The 16,189-nt window shown below is 42.1% G+C and overlaps 1 pseudogene; it reads left to right on the top strand.

Annotated features, from left to right (window-relative positions):
• Nucleotides 1–13,037: 13,037 nt before the first annotated feature.
• Nucleotides 13,038–13,773, top strand: LOC118974837 (proteasome subunit alpha type-1-like; annotated as a pseudogene).
• Nucleotides 13,774–16,189: the final 2,416 nt, after the last annotated feature.

The following is a 16,189-nucleotide window of genomic DNA, read 5'->3' as shown; positions in this document are numbered from 1 at the left end:
GATCGCCTGGGCGACTCTCAATTCCCCAAGCCGAGGGTCAGCGCAGACCCCCGCACCCCTGGGAAACCATGGGTGACTGGCAGTTCCCCAAGTAGAGGGCCTGCACAGGCCCCTTGAGGGTCCGGAAGGTGCGCACTACCAGCGGTTGGTCGAGCCGGGGGCCGGCGCCGGACCCCGGGCCCGGGAGGCACGGGTGACCTGCAGCTACTCAAGCCGATGGCCAAGGCTTGACTCCCAGTGCCTCCCAGTCTGCGCCAGCTGAGCAGGGATGGAGCTGGTCTGCGCGGGGTGAGCAGGGATGGAGCTGGTGTGTGCCGGGTGAGTAGGGATGGAGCTTGCAACTGACTCACTTCTGGAGGCCCTGCCAGCAGTCCGAGACTCCCAGAGACTGTTCGAGGGCCAGCACAGGCCCCTCACAAAGCAGGGAATGCTCTGGCATCTCTCAGTTCTCCCAAGCCAGCAACGTTACTCCACGGGTTATCAGAGCTTTTTGGTTTGCTTCCAAATGCTCACTCCTCTCTCTGCCACTAGTGGCAGACCGATCTCTTATGGCGTTTTCCAATCTGCGCCCTGCCAGATGGGGGTGGTCCTGGTGACCAGTTCTCTCCCAGAGATGGTGTTGCCCACCCTTGGCTCTCAGAGACCGGGGCAGCTGGCCAGGGGGCCCGCCACCGCCTCTGCGCTGCTCCCTCATACCTCGTCGATCTGTGGTCGTCTCCTCTCCTCAACCTCTGGTCATTCAGTGTCTGCTACACTCCCTGGAGTCCTGCCTTCTTCCCTTTTAAATGTTCTTACACCAGTCTAGTTCATGCACTTCACTCAGGTCTCTGGACAGATTTCACCTCTTCAGAGATGCCCTCCCTGGTCACTCAGTCTGAAATGTACCCTTCCTCCCCAAGCCCAGTCACTTTCAGTGTTTCCATTGTCTTTTTTTTCTATTTAGTATGAATAGACATCATGTTATTTACTACACATACTTGTTTATTCTAAGCCCCACTCCTCCAGAGAATGGGACTTTTTGTCTGTTCACTGCTGTATTCTGAGTGCTTAGGGCAGAAAGTGCTGGAGTATTTGTTGAATGAATGAATGATGTATGCTACCAGCTATTTTTTTAATCTTCATCCAAATAGCTGACTTTAGACTTCTGGCCAAGATGGAGGTATAGGTGGAAACACTTTGCCTGCTTGCATAACCAAGTTTAAAGACAACAAAGTTTTATTAACAAAAACGCAACCAAAACACAGAAAATTGAACTATATGGAAGTTCAACAACAACAAACCGTTCAGCCAGATGAGTAAGAGAGGCAGAGCCAGAGGCTGGGGGAGCAGGGTTGCACAGCCGTCAGACTGACCCAGGTGCAAAGGCAACAATTGGTAGATCCCAGCCACGGGGTGGCAATGAGCAGACCCAGTGAGGACCCAAGGCAGCAGGCTGACCACGGTCACACATTTGAGCACAGATAAACCAGGCGAAAGAGCGACCAGTGAGACAGACGGCGTAGGCCTCAGCAGCAGGAAGCAGAAAAGGGGACTGCCATTGCCCCTCTTTGACCCCGCCCCCACATACGGTGTCACAACCCAGCGACTGAGTCGCCCTGACCTGGTGAACACCTAGGGCTCTTCCCTTCATACATAACAGGCACAACAGACCAAAGCATTATGGCTCAAGGAGAACTCAAAGCCCCAGAGCCAATAACTCTAAGCAACCAAGAAATAGCCAACCTTTCAGATGCACAGTTCAAGACACTGGTGATCAGGATGCTCGCAGAATTGGTGGATTTTAGTCACAAATTGGAGGAACAAATGAAAGCTAAACTAATTGAAATGAAGGAAAATGCACAGGAAACCAATAGTGATAGAAAGGAAACTGGGTCTCGAATCAATGGAGTGGACCAGAAGACCAAACATTTTTGGTCATTTTTCATACTTCAAAAGTATGAAGAAACAAGAATTCAAAAAAATAAGGAGAGGCTTAGGAACCTTCAGGACATCTTTAAACATTCCAACATCCATTTATAGGGATACCAGAAGGGGAAGAGGAAGAACGACAAGCAGAAAACTTATTTGAACAAATAATAAAGGAAAACTTCCCCAATCTGGCAAAGAAAATAGACTTCCAGGAAATCCAGGAAGCTCAGAGAGTGCCAAAGAAGTTGGACCCAAGAAGGAACACACCAAGGCACATCATAATTATATTAGCCAAGATCAAAATGAAGGAGAGAATCCTAGAAGCAGCAAGAGATAAGGGGACAGTCACCTACAAAGGAGTGCCGATCAGACTGTCAGCTGATTTCTCAAAACAGACCTTACAGGCAAGAAGGGGCTGGAAAGAAGTATTACAAATCATGAAATCCGAAGACCTACATCCAAGATTGCTCTATCCAGCAAAGCTTTCACTTAGAATGGCTGGGCAGATAAAGTGCTTCTTAGATAAGGTCAAATTCAAGGATTTCATCATCACCAAGCCCTTATATGAAATGTTAAAGGTACTTATATAAGAAAAAGAAGATTAAAAATATGAACAGTCAAAGGACAGCAAACTCACAGTTATTAACAACCACACCTAAAACGAAAGCAAACTAAGAGGACAGCTAGATTGAGCTCGGAACTATAGAAATGGAGATCACATGGAGGGTTAGCAACAGGAGAATGGGAGGAGGAGAAGTGGGGAGTAGGTACAGAGAATAAGTAGCATAGATGGTAGGTAGAAAATAGATAGCGGGGAATGAGGAAGATGGCAGTGGAGTAGGACAAAGGATTTCACTTCCCCCCATGTGCCAGAGTAAAACTGGGCTGATCTGTGGAGGAGGACAGCGGATAGCCAACAGGGACCCAGCATATAGGAACGTAGGACTCCAGAAATTGTAGCGGACACTGAATGACCAGACAGTGAGGAGAGGAGATGACTACAGGTCATCAAGGTCCGAGGGAACAGCGCACAGGCTGCAGGGCCTCTGCTGGGCTGCACTGGGTCCCAGTCAGGTCTTCCTTGGTCTCTGGGAGCCCAGGGCTGGCAGCAAGGACCTTGGGAGAGAGCCAGTCATTAGCATCCTCCCTACCCGGCTGGGCGCAGATTGAAAAATACCAGGAGACATCAGTTTGCCCATAGTGTCAGAGAGAGAAGTAGGCATTAGGAAGCAAACCAGAGAGCTCTGATAACCTGTGGAGTCAGTCTGTGGTTGCTGGCCTGGGAGAATCAAGAGTCCCCCGTACATGTGTGTTGCCCATTGCACTGGGCCTGAGCCGGGTCTGCCATGGACTCTAGGAGCTGAGGGCTCCCAGCAAGGCCCCTGGAAGAAAGCCAGTCATGAGCTCACTCCCTAGCCTACCGGGCACAGATTGAAAAACACCAGGAGAGGTCAGTTTGCTTGGAGTGGCAGAGAGAGGAGTGGGCACTAGGAAGCAAACTAGACAGCTCTGATAACCCATGGAGTTAGTCTGTGGTTGCCGGCTTGGGAGAATTGAGAATCGCCCTGTGCGTTCCGCCATAGCACTGGGAAAGGTCCACGCCCAAGCCTGCGAGACTAGGGAAGCCTGGCTGGGAACGTGCGCCTACACCCCAGGCCAGGACTGTGAATTCTGGGGAAAATCTGCTCTCAATGGGTTGCTGGAGAGTGGCACCAGTCTGGATCTTGGAAGGGCACTGGTGAGATGGGTTGAGTTCACCGAGAAGGGAGGAAGGCCACACTAATAGCCCCTCAGGCTGCTGCAGCTAGTGTGACCGGAAGAAAAGGTTTGACTAGCTGGAAACCAACAAGAGGTGTTTTTTTTAAAAAAATAATCTTTTATTCCTTTAACTTTATTATTGTTTTATCTTTCAATACTTTTACCCTCTCTCTTCTTCTTTTTTGTTTCATTCCTTCTTCCTTTCTTTCCAAACCTACTGCTTTTTCCTCCCATCTGCTGCCATTTCTTTTCTTTTTTTCCTCTTTTTTTTCCTTTTGCCCCTCTCCCCCCCAAGTGAGACAAAAGGCTTGGAAAGGTGAAAAGACCAGAGTTGAACTCAAAGAGAGGGAATCCCAAGAGTAGAACAGAGAGATAAAATTCACTTTGCTATAACAGAAAAACTACAAGTTACTGCATATTTGTTTTTTTTCATTATTTTGTCATTATTCTTACATCTTTTAATTCAATAATATCTATGTATTCCCCCCTCTTTCTGTATAGTCTTCTTTTCCTTGGCTGGATATATTGGATCACTTGACAGGTCTTCCCTGTTCCCTTAATCATAGTGTATTGCTAATTTAATGTCCTTTAACTCTCCTTCCCCAGCTAGCACAATATTGAAGGTCCAATACTCCCTAATCTTGTTATATCATAGATTCTATCATATGATTGTTGCTCTAATAATATTGTAAATAATAGCTATTACATACTATTGTAAATACTCCACAACACCCCCCCCCCAAGGAAGAAGAACAAGGGATAGAAAACCTATTTGAAAGAGTAATGATAAAAAAATTCCCTAATTTGATGAGAGAATAAGTCACACAAATCCGGAATTCACAGAGAGTCCCAATCAAGAGGAACCCAAAGAGGCCCACATCATTGTTGCTTGAACTATAATACTATAGTGATTAACTCTACTCTCTCTCACACTAGACCTATTTACAATCCTTTATTCTCACCTTGCCTCAGAATCTGACCTCCCTCAACCTCACTCATTTCTAGATCCAAATCACAAAACTTCCCTCCCCAACAAGAGCCTTATCTTCCTCCATCCTTTCTAAAAAGTGTCTAGTTGGGTTGAAGATTAAGGTTATCTCCGTACATAGCCAGGGGACCACCTATCTCTTCTCTACCAGCTGTTACTGTAAATATAACAGAATACTCCCTGGTTGTCATAAACCACTTTGCCTCCCTCTCCAACTGATCACACACACAAAGAAAGGAGTAGGTTGAAGCAGAGAACACCAGGATAACTGAAGGAGTCTACACACTGAATTTCACAGACACACCACCACATAAGTCCACACCATAAACCCAAGGAGTCAGAACAGATCAATTTAAGAAGCTGAAGTTAACAAGAAGAGGCTCACAAACAATGGGAAGACAAAAAGAAAACCCCCCAATGAAAGGAAAGGAGGAAGCCGCAGGAAGAATGTTAGATGAAATAGAGGCAAGTCGCCTATCAGATATTGAATTCAAAGCACTGGTTATCAGGAAGTTCAAAGAGCTCACAATGAGTTACCAGATATTAGAGGGGAGCTACAATGAACTCACTGCAAACAATATCAACATGAAAAAGGAAATAGAAATTATCAGCAAGGGACAAGAGGAAGGGCAGAATACAATTTCCGAATTGAAGAACACAGCAGAAGTTATCAAAACTAGAATCGATAAAGCAGAAGACCAGATCAGTGACTTGGAGGACAAAGTAGAAAAAAACTCCCAGAAAGAGCAAGAAAAGAAAAAGAGGCTCAGAAAGAATGAAGAGGGATTAAGAGAAATGGAAGATAATATGAAACATAATAATATCCGAATATTAGGAATACTGGAAGTAGAGGAAGAAGAACAAGAGATAGAAAACCTATTTGAAAGAGTGATGATAAAAAAATTTCCCTAATTTGATGAGAGATTAAGTCACACAAATCCAGGAGTCACAGAGAGTCCCAATCAAGAGGAACCCAAAGAGGCCCACTTCAAGACACATAATCATTAAAATGGCAACATTCCAAGACAAAGTGAGAAGCTTAAAGGTAGCAAGGGAGAAAAAGGAAGTAACATACAATGGAGCCCCAATAAGGTCAGCTACTGACTTCTCAATAGAAATGCTCCAAGCAAGAAGAGAATGGCAAGAAATATTCCAAGTATTGGGAACCAGAGGCCTGCAACCAAGGCTACTTTACCCAGCAAGGCTCTCAATCAAGACAGAAGGCCAAATAAAGAGCTTCCAAGACAAAAGAAGTCTAAAAGAATAGGCTTCCTCTAAACCAGCTCTATAAGAATTACTAAAAAGGCAGCTTTAAGGAAAGGAAGGAAAAGAGACAGACAGAGAGGAACACAGGTACAAAAATGTCAATGAATAAGTACCTATCAACAATAACCTTAAATGTAAATGGATTAAATGCTCCAATCAAAAGATACAGAATAGCTGAATGGATAAGAAAGCATGACCCACACATATGCTGCCTACAAGAGACCCACCACAGGTCAAAAGACCATCACAGACTAAAAGTGAAGGGCTGGAAACAAATTTTCCAAGCAAAAAACCAAGAAAAATAAAAAGCCGGGGTAGCAATCCTCATATCAGACAAAATAGACTTCAAAAAATGGGCAAAAAGAGAGACCCAGAAGGTCACTTCATAATACTCAAGGGAAGAATCCACCAAGAAGACATTAACATTGTAAATATATATGCACCCAACATAGGAGCACCCAAATAAATACAAAAAAATCTTAGAGGACTTCAAGAAATATATTGACAGTAACACAATTATACTAGGGGATTTTAATACCCCACTGTCAAAAATTGACAGATTTTGCAAACAAAACATCAAAAAAGAATCTGTGGCATTGAAGAATGCCCTAGTGGAAATGGACTTCACTGATATATATAGAGCCCATTATCCAAAACCAGCTAAATATACATTCCTTCCAAATGCACATGGATAATTTTCAAAGATAGACCACATGATAGGACACAAAATTAGTCTCAACAAATTCAGGAAAATAGAAATCATGCCAAGCATTTTCTCTGACCACAAGGGATTGAAACTAGAAACCAACTCCAAAGGAAAAAACCCCAAACACTCAAAATCATGGAGATTGAATGGCATGCTATTAAACAATGAATGGGTCAAGAATGAAATTAGAAAAGAAATCAAAAAGTTTCTGGAAACAAATGAAAATGAACTCACAAGAACCCCAAACTTATAGGACATAGTGAAGGAAGTCCTGAGAGGGACTTAGTTCATAGCAATACAGGCCAACCTAAAGAAGATAAAAACATTTCAAACATACAACCTAACCCTACACCTGCAAGAACTCAAGGAACAACAACAAAGACAGCCCAGAGCGAGTAGAAGGAGGAAAATAACCAAATCAGAGCAGAATTAAATGACATAGAGAATAAAAGCACAATTCTAATGATCAATGAATCCAGGAGCTGGTTTTTTGAAAAGATAAACAAAATAGACAAGCCTTTAAGTAGGCTCATCAAGAAACGAAGAGAGAGGACCCAAATAAACGCAAACAGAAATGAAAGAGGAAAGACTACAATTGATACCACAGAAATAGAAGGGATTGTAATAAATTACTATGAAGAACTATATCCCAAAAAATTTGAAAACCTAGGTGAAATGGACAAATTTCTAGAAAAATATAATCTTCTAAAACTCAATGAAGAAAAAACAGAAAGCCTAAAAAGACCAATAGCAGCAGATGAAACTGAAGCACTAATCAAAAAACTCCCATCACACAAAAGTCCTGGACCAGATGGCTTCACAGGAGAATTCTACAAAGCTTTTAAGAAAGAGCGAACCCCTATTCTTCACAGACTATTCCAAAAAATCCAAAAGGAGGGAAAACTCCGCAACTCTTTTTATGAAGCCAGCATCATCCTAATTCCAAAGCCAGATAGAGACACAACAAAGAAAGAAAATTTCAGGCCAATATTGCTGTTGAACATAGATGCTAAAACACTCAACAAAATATTGGCAAATCGCATTCAACAATGCAGCAAAAAGATCATACACCATGACCAAGTGGGATTCATCCCAGGGATGCAAAGATGGTTCAATATTCGTAAATCAGTAAATGTAATACATCACATAAACAAAAGCAAAGACAAAAACGACATGATCATATCAACAGATGTGGAACAAGCTTTTTACAAGGTACAACACCCATTTATGATAATGGTACTCAGCAAAGTGGGAATAGAGGGAGCATTCCTGAACAAAATAAAGGCCATATATGAAAGACCTACAGCCAACATCATACTCAATGGGCAAAAACTAAAATTTTTCCACTAAGATCAGGAACAAGACAAGGTTGTCCACTTTCGCCACTACTATTCAATATAGTATTAGAAGTTCTAGCCACAGCAATCAGACAAGAAAAGGAAATAAAAGGCATCCAAATTGAAAAGGAGGAAACAGAACTGGCATTGTTTGCACATGACATGATAGTGTACATGGATAATCCTATAGGCACTACCAAAAAACTGCTCGAACTAAGAAATGAATTTGGCAAAACAGCTGGATACAAAGTCAATATCCAGAAATCAAAGGCATTTTTGTATACCAACAATGAAACAGCAGAAGCAGAAATCAAGAAAAAAATCCCATTAGATATAGCAAAAACAAAAATAAAATATCTGGGAATAAACCTAACTAAAGAGGCAAAAGACCTGCATGCAGAAAACTACACAACACTGAAGAAAGAAATCAAGAAGGACAAAAACAAATGAAAACATATACTGTGTTCATGGATTGGAAGAATTAACATCATCAAAATGTCCATGCTACCCAAAGCAATTTACAGATTCAATGCAACACCTATTAAAGTACCAATGACATATTTCACAGACATAGAACAAACACTTCAAAAATTTATATGGAACCATAAAAAACCCTGTATAGCAGCTGCAATTTTGAGAAAGAAGAACAAAGTAGGAGATATTACAATACCTGATATCAAACTGTATTATAAGGCCACTGTAATCAAAACAGGCTGGTACTGGCATAAAAACAGGCACATAGGCCAATGGAATAGAACAGAGAGCCCAGAAATAAACCCAAATCTCTACAATCAGTTAATATTCAGCAAAGGGCGCAGTAACATAAAATGGAGTAAAGATAGCCTCTTCAACAAATGGTGTTGGGAGAACTGGACAGCTACATGGAAAAAATGAAACTTGAGCACCAACTTACACTATACACCAAAATAAATTCAAGGTGGATAAAAGACTTAACTATAAGCCAGGAAACCATTAAAGCCCTAGAAGAGAGCATTGGCAGGAAAATCTCAGATATTCTACGCAGCATTATTTTTAATGATACGTTCCCTAGAGCAAGGGACATAAAGGAAAGAATAAACAAATGGGATCTCATCAAAATTAAAAGCTTCTGCATGGCTAAGGAAAACAGTATCAAGATAAAAAGAGAAGCAACAGTTTGGGAAAACATATTTGCCAATGACACCTCCGACAAACGTTTAATTTCCAAAATATACAAAGAACTCACATGACTCCACTCAAAGAAGATGAGCAACCCAATTAAAAAATGGGCAAAGATCTTGAACAGACACTTCACCAAGGAGGACATAGAGAGGATCCAGAGACACATGAAAAGATGCTCGATATCACTAGCTATCAGAGAGATGCAAATCAAAACCACAATGAGATATCACTTTGCACCGGTGAGAATGGCTACCACAAACAATGAATCAAACAACAAGTGTTGGAGAGGTTGTGGGGAAAAGGGGACTCTAGTTCACTGTTGGTGGAATTGCAGACTGGTTCAACCACCAAGGAAAACAGTATGAAATTTTCTAAGAAAACTAAAACTGGACGTGCCTTTTGACCTAGCAACTCCACTGTTAGGAGTATGTCCTATGAACCCTGAAGCACCAATCCAAAAGAACCTATGCAGCCCGATGTTCCTAGCAGCACAATTTACAATAGCCAAGCATTGGAAGCAACCTAGATGCCCATCAGTAAATGAATGGATCAAAAAACTATGGTACATTTATAAAATGGACTTTTATGCAGATGAAGGAAAGAAGAGCTACTACACTTTGCAACATCATGGATGGAACTGGAAAGCATTATGCTGAGCAAAATAAGCCAGGCAGTGAAAGACAAATACCATATGATATCACCGTTAACAGGAATCTAAACAAGAAAACAAACAAGCAAGCAAAATGTAACCAAAGACACTGAAATGCAGAACGTGATGACAGGGTCCAGAGAGGGGAGAGAGTCACAGGGGAAAAGAGGAAGAACTCAAATAAACAAGTATAAAGGACACATGGACAATAACTAAGGTGGGGGGGCAGAGATAGGAGGGAGGTGGGGAGTACTGTGGGGGGGCAGGGCTGGGAATACAAGACAGAAAACTGCACTTGAACAAGAATTAAATAAAAATTTAAATAAATAAATAAATAAATAAATAAATGTGTGTGTGTGTGTGTGTGTGTGTGTGTGTGTGTGTGTGTATAAAAAATACCCGACTTTATTCATATAGTATTTAGGCAACAAATGTTTGCTGAGGACCTGAAATAAGCTTGGCCTTGTGTTTGAGTCTCTTTTTCTCTGAGAGGATTCCATCTCTTCCTGCCCTCATCTGGAAGACATGGCTTTTTATTATTTTTTAAATATATTTTATTGATTATGTATTACAGCTGGCCCATTTTTTCCTCCACTTTCTTCCCATCTGCCCTGCAACTACCACCCACCCACATTGCCCTCCCCTTTAGTTCATGTCCATGGGTCATACATATAAGTTCTTTGGTTTCTCCATTTCCTATGTTATTCTTAACCTCCCAATCTATTTTGTACATGCCAGTTATGCTTCTTATTCCCTGTACCTTTCCCCCCATTCTCCCCCTCCTCTCCCCACTGATATCCCTCCGGGTGATCTCCATTTCTGCGATTCTGTTTTTGTTCTAATTGTTGCTTAGTTCGTTTTTGTTTTTTATGGGTTCAGTTGTTGATAGTTGTGAGTTTGCTGTTCTTACTTTTTGTCGTGTTTTTTCTTAGATAAGTCCCTTGAACATTTCATATAATAAGGGCTTAGTGATGATGAACTCCTTTAACTTGACCTTATCTGGGAAATATTTTATCTGCCCTTCCATTCTAAATAATAGCTTTGCTGCATAGAGTAATCTTGAATGTAGGTCCTTGCCTTTCACGACTAGGAATACTTCTTTCCAGACTCTTCTTGCGTGCAAGGTTTCTTTTGAGAAATCAGCTGGTGGTTTTATGAGAACTCCTTTGTAGGTAACTGTGTCCTTTTCTCTTGCTACTTTTCAGATTCTCTTTTTATCTTTAATCTTGGGCAATGTAATTATGATGTGCCTTGGTGAGTTCCTCTTTAGGCCCAACTTCTTTGGGACTCTCTGAGCTTCCTGGATTTCCTGGAAGTCTAGTTCCTTTGCCAAGTTGGGGAAGTTTCCTTCATTATTTGTTCAAATAAGTTTTCAATTTCTTGCTCTTCCTCTTTTCCCTCTGGGACCCTTATGATTCAGTTGTTGGAACATTTAAAGTTGTCCCGGAGGTTCCTAACTCTCTCCTCACATTTTTGGAATTCTTCTTTCTTCATTCTGTTCTAATTGAATGTTTATTTCTCACTTCTGCTCCAAATCATTGATTTGAGTCCCAGTTTCCTTCTCTTCACTGTTGGCTCCCTGTACATTTTCCTTTAGTTCACTTAGCATAGCCTTCACTTTTTCCTCTGTTTTGTGACAATACTCAATCATTTCTGTGAGCAACCTGATTAGCAGTGTTTTGACCTCTGCATCTGATAGGCTGGCTATCTCTTCATCGCTTAGTTCTATTTTTAGAGCTTTGATCTGTTCTTTCATTTGGGCTATATTTCTTTGTCTTTGTGCTCCTGTTATGTTGTAAGGGGTGGAGCCTTAGGTATTGGCCAGGGCAGGGTAACCCACACCGCTGTATATAAGGGACTGTATGTGGAGGAGGGGTCTGAGAGGGAACAATACTTCTTGCTTAGCTCTCAACTGGCTTTCAGTCAGTTCCCCCACTACCCACAAGCAAGTTAGGCCATTCTGGTGCTGATTCCCAGGTGGGTGGGTTTGTGTCAGTTCCAAAACCCTGTGGGTCTCTCTAACAAACTCTCCTATGAGGCTTGGAGTTTCTCCCACTGCTGAAACCCCCACAGAATTTTACAGGCAGAGTTTTTGAGGCTTTCTTTCCCCACACTGGAACCCTGGGTTGCACAGTCTGTCTTGCTCCCAATTTGTTCCTCCCTGTTTATCCGTACATAAATGTGGGACCACCTGGTCCAGCAGCTGCTGCCTTGCCCACCTGGTCTGTTAGCCATTGCCTTGCCATATGTTCTCTCCTCCTGGATGCTCATCTCCCCCCCACTCTTACCAGTCTGAATGAATGTTTCTTCTTTAACTCCTTGGTTGTCAGACTTCCATACAGTTCTATTTTCTGTCAGTTCTGGTTATTTTTTAAATTTGTTGCTGGCCTTCTTTTGGTTGTGCCAAGAGGCAAAGTGTGTCTACTACACCTCCATCTTGGCCATAGTCTCTCCAAGCACGCACTTTGTTGGTATGTGTGACATATTCTCCAGCAATCTGCTTGGCTCACTTCCCTTTCTAAATTCCTCCAGAGGGAGTGGCAGGAAGTATGTAAGAGTGAGAAATGCCAAGGACAGGCCATTTTTTGAGGCAATCTGGCAGGGGAGGAGGGAGGACAAGGGGTACTAGGAAGAGGCAGAATGGAGGGCATGAATTTTGGTTAAAGAAGGTGCTTTTGGAAAGCGAGAGGTTATGAATTCAAAAAAAGAGAGAAAAGTTCATGTGTAGAGAATGTCCCTAAGGAGGGAGTAGACAAAAGATCAAAAGCATGAGTGGATGAAATAAAATTAATTAACAAGTTCATGTCTGAAAGCCATCATTTTCTCTCTGAGACAGAAATCTAATCCAAGGGGACTGGGCTAATTTAGGAGGCAAGAGGAGGTGGCAGTGTGGGTTTGAAACACACCAGCTGCTGAGAAGAGCAGGAGAGGGAGAGGACAAGCACTGGAAGGGTTTCCCTGCCTGCTGAGGGCCATACAAAGCTGGAGATCTTGACTTTGAGGTGTCCTATCATAGACGCTTGCATAGCTTATTCTGCACCCCCACCCCGGCAAGTAATGCCTGGCTGTCTTTGTGTTGCAAAAGTAAAATAACAACAATCACTAACGTTTAGTAGGGTATTACCAATTCCCCAATTTTACAGATGAGGAAACTGAGGCACAGAGCGTTACATAGACAGTGGTTGTATTAGTCAGGGTTCTCCTGAAAAACAGAACCAAACGATATATGTGTATCTTTCTTTGTCTCTCTCTGTCTCTGTCTTTATGGAAGCTGTCAAATAAGGTTCATCCACAGTTGTTCTGAAATCAAAAAACTGTGCAGTGTGGCTGCACTGAAAAGAGCACAGTCAGAGTCTGCAACTCACCAGAAGAGTTCTCCCTGTTGGTCACAGTATTGGTATCTCAATAACAGGACTTATGCTGATGCTAGACTATTATATAATATGTGCCAGGAGTTTTTGGATTCCAGATTTTTATTTGACAGACCTCTTCCTGTGTCTCATCTTGCATCTCTAATTAGAAGCAAGAGCCAGTTACCAACACAAAGATATGGTTGAAGACCATATGGTATTGGGCTGCTTATTGCTGGATATGATGATGTGGGTTCTCATATTTCCCAAACATGTCCATCTGCTATTTTGATTGCAGAGTTCTATATATTAGAGTCCATTTTTAATCAGCCCATACTTACTTGAAGAGACATGTCTGAGTTTACAGAGTAAACTGGAATGAACTGGTTAAGCACAGTCTGCATGCTTTAAGAGAGACTCTCTGAAGAACAGGACCTAACTGCAAAGAATATTTCCATTGGACTTGTTGGAAAGACTTGGAGTTTATGATTTATGATAATGATGATGATATGTCTTCATTCCTGGGTCTTGAAGAAAGGCACAGCACTACTCAACCTGCTGGTCAGCCTGCAGAAAAGGCATTAAGTGATAATCCCCCAGTCCATATATGTGTTATCAAGTGTGTAAGTATGCAGGAACATGTGCAATGACAATAATCTATACTCTGAACAAAACATGCAGTGGTGGCCCTGGATGCTGTAGCTCAGTGGATTGAGCATGGGCCTGTGAAGCAAAGGGTCGCCAGTTCAATTCCCAGTCAGGGCCCATGCCTGGGTTGCAAGCCAGGTCCCCAGTAGGGGACACATGAGAGGCAACCACACACTGATGTTTCTCTCCCACTCTTTTTCCTTTCCTTCCCCTCTCTCTAAAAATAAATAAGTAAAATATTTGTTAAAAAAGATGCAGTGGTGGAATGCCATGTTTTAGGAAATAGTCCAGATGTGAGTTCTAACCAAGCAACTTCACTGAAACCATATAATGAGATGCATTTTTCTTGGAAAAGATTTATATAATCATATTCTAGAAAGTATATGTATCTGTGCTGATGTTTTTATGTGAAGAACATAGTGTTTTTGTGGTTTTGAAAACAGCTCTGAGATAAAATTGTTTCATCTGCTGATGAAAAAAAAGAAAAAGAAAAGTTTCTTTCTCAGAGAAGCAAGAGGAGGTGAAAGGTGACCCATCAGAAACTAATTGCAATAATTTGGAAAGGGAAGATGGGATTCAATGAGAAGGGAAGCATCAGAGGCAGTGGGAGGTGCCATCAAACTCTGGGTGTGTTTTGAAGGCAGAGCCAAGAGAATGTGCTGGTGCTTCAAAGAAAAAGAGGTATGAAGGGTGCCTCAACACTTTGTTCTTCCTCACAGGTCGGTCATTCTTCCCTGGCCACCCACTCTCTTCACAGGGCTGTCATAGGCCTCACATTTATGAGGGCCTCAAGTGAAAAAGTTTGGCCTAAATTTCTTCCTAAAATTGCAAAGGTAAGCACATATAATAAGATAATTATATAGGAAGGTGGGAGAGAGAAGAAGTATGCAATTGAATTAAATTCTTGCCCATCATAGCTGGCAGTCAAAAAATAGTGTCCATGGTTGATAAATTAAGAAATAGCAGTTTTCACAAGTTGTTTGGAGATATGGAGGTAACCACTAGAATACTTAAAAAGAGTTAAAATTGGTTGTTTCTGAGAAATAAGAATGAAAGTGGCAAAGGGTTGGGCAAGAATGTTGTGTTTTATTAAAAACTGAGTTTTCAAGATGTTGGAGGAGTTGGTGGATCTTTATTGTACTTTCTCCCAGAACCAAACTGGAAATAAAACTAAAATGGGGAACATTGAACCGGAATTACCAACTGAAGACTATCTGCAGAGGAGACTTTTAACCAAGGATGGACAGAAACTACCTCAAGACTGCAAGGAGAGGAAGGGTTGCAGAAAGGGCTGGCCCCACTCCCACAGCTGGCAGGCTGAGTTTATGGAGGGATATCAGGGCTGTTGGAGGTTCCCCTGAGAGGAGTGAAGCCTGCACCCAAAACTGGGCTCCCCAGCCTGGAGTGCCAGAGCCAGGATCAGCCCCCTACGTAGCATCCAGAGGTGAAAGGCAAAGAGTTTTCTATTCACCAGGGAGATACAGAGCCTACCAGAGACAAAGCCATATTTTTTAAGGGACCAAAGTACAAAATTTCCTATCTTAGCCACTCACCCTGGGCTCTGACAAAGGGAGGGTGGTGCAGACTGGAGTAGGCAGTCTTGAGTGGGAGACACTGGGGAGAGATGTAGAGAAGAGGCTACTGGGATCCCTATGTTTGGTCCTTCCCCCAATATCACAGCAGCCATTTTCCTTGAGAGGAGCATGCCCCTCCTGGAGACATCAACCTGGGAAAAGATAATTACTCCACTGTCTGGAATCCTGCTCTCCCTACCTTACATCTTAACCCCAGCTGAGGAGATAGTAGCATAGGCAGAAACAGAGTAAGTATGTCAGTGACTGGCACTTCCTCCTCACAGGACAGTGGACAGAAACACCCTTCTGGTTTCTGACAGATCTAACCACTGGGCTCCAGAGGCACCACCCAACTGCCTACTAGGGACTCCACTCTGCAGAGGTCAAGGAAATAATTCAGGACAGACTCAGACATGTGGCTTTGGGGCAGGGGAACACACCTACTGTCTTCCCTAAAGTCATCCCCTTCAAATTAACATGCTGATATTACAACATAAAATTTTATTAATTTTTCAAATTTAATTACCACATGAATTATAGTTATTAGAAAAGAAAATATAAAAATACCCCTAAGCTCACTGACCATAAAGGACCACTATCTTTTCCTGAGCACAGACACAGAGACACCTAAACAGCTGTAAATGTGGCATCATTCTACATGTAATTCATTTTGCATTCTACTTTTTCACGTAAATATTATCACCATTTTAATGTTAACCAGCATGTTATTAAAAAACCTCTTATTGGCAAAGTTCACATTGAATTATATTTATTCAATGGTTTTTTATTCCTCAACTAATCATTCTTAATGCAGAACCCCTAGAAAAAAAGTACAAAACACAAT

This window comes from Sturnira hondurensis, unplaced genomic scaffold, assembly GCF_014824575.4.
Source record: "Sturnira hondurensis isolate 20B ecotype Veracruz unplaced genomic scaffold, ASM1482457v3 Scaffold0019865, whole genome shotgun sequence".
In the NCBI taxonomy this organism is placed as follows: Eukaryota; Metazoa; Chordata; class Mammalia; order Chiroptera; family Phyllostomidae; genus Sturnira; species Sturnira hondurensis.
The sequence above is the reverse complement of the archived record's forward strand: the minus strand, read 5'-3'. Positions and strand labels throughout refer to the sequence as shown.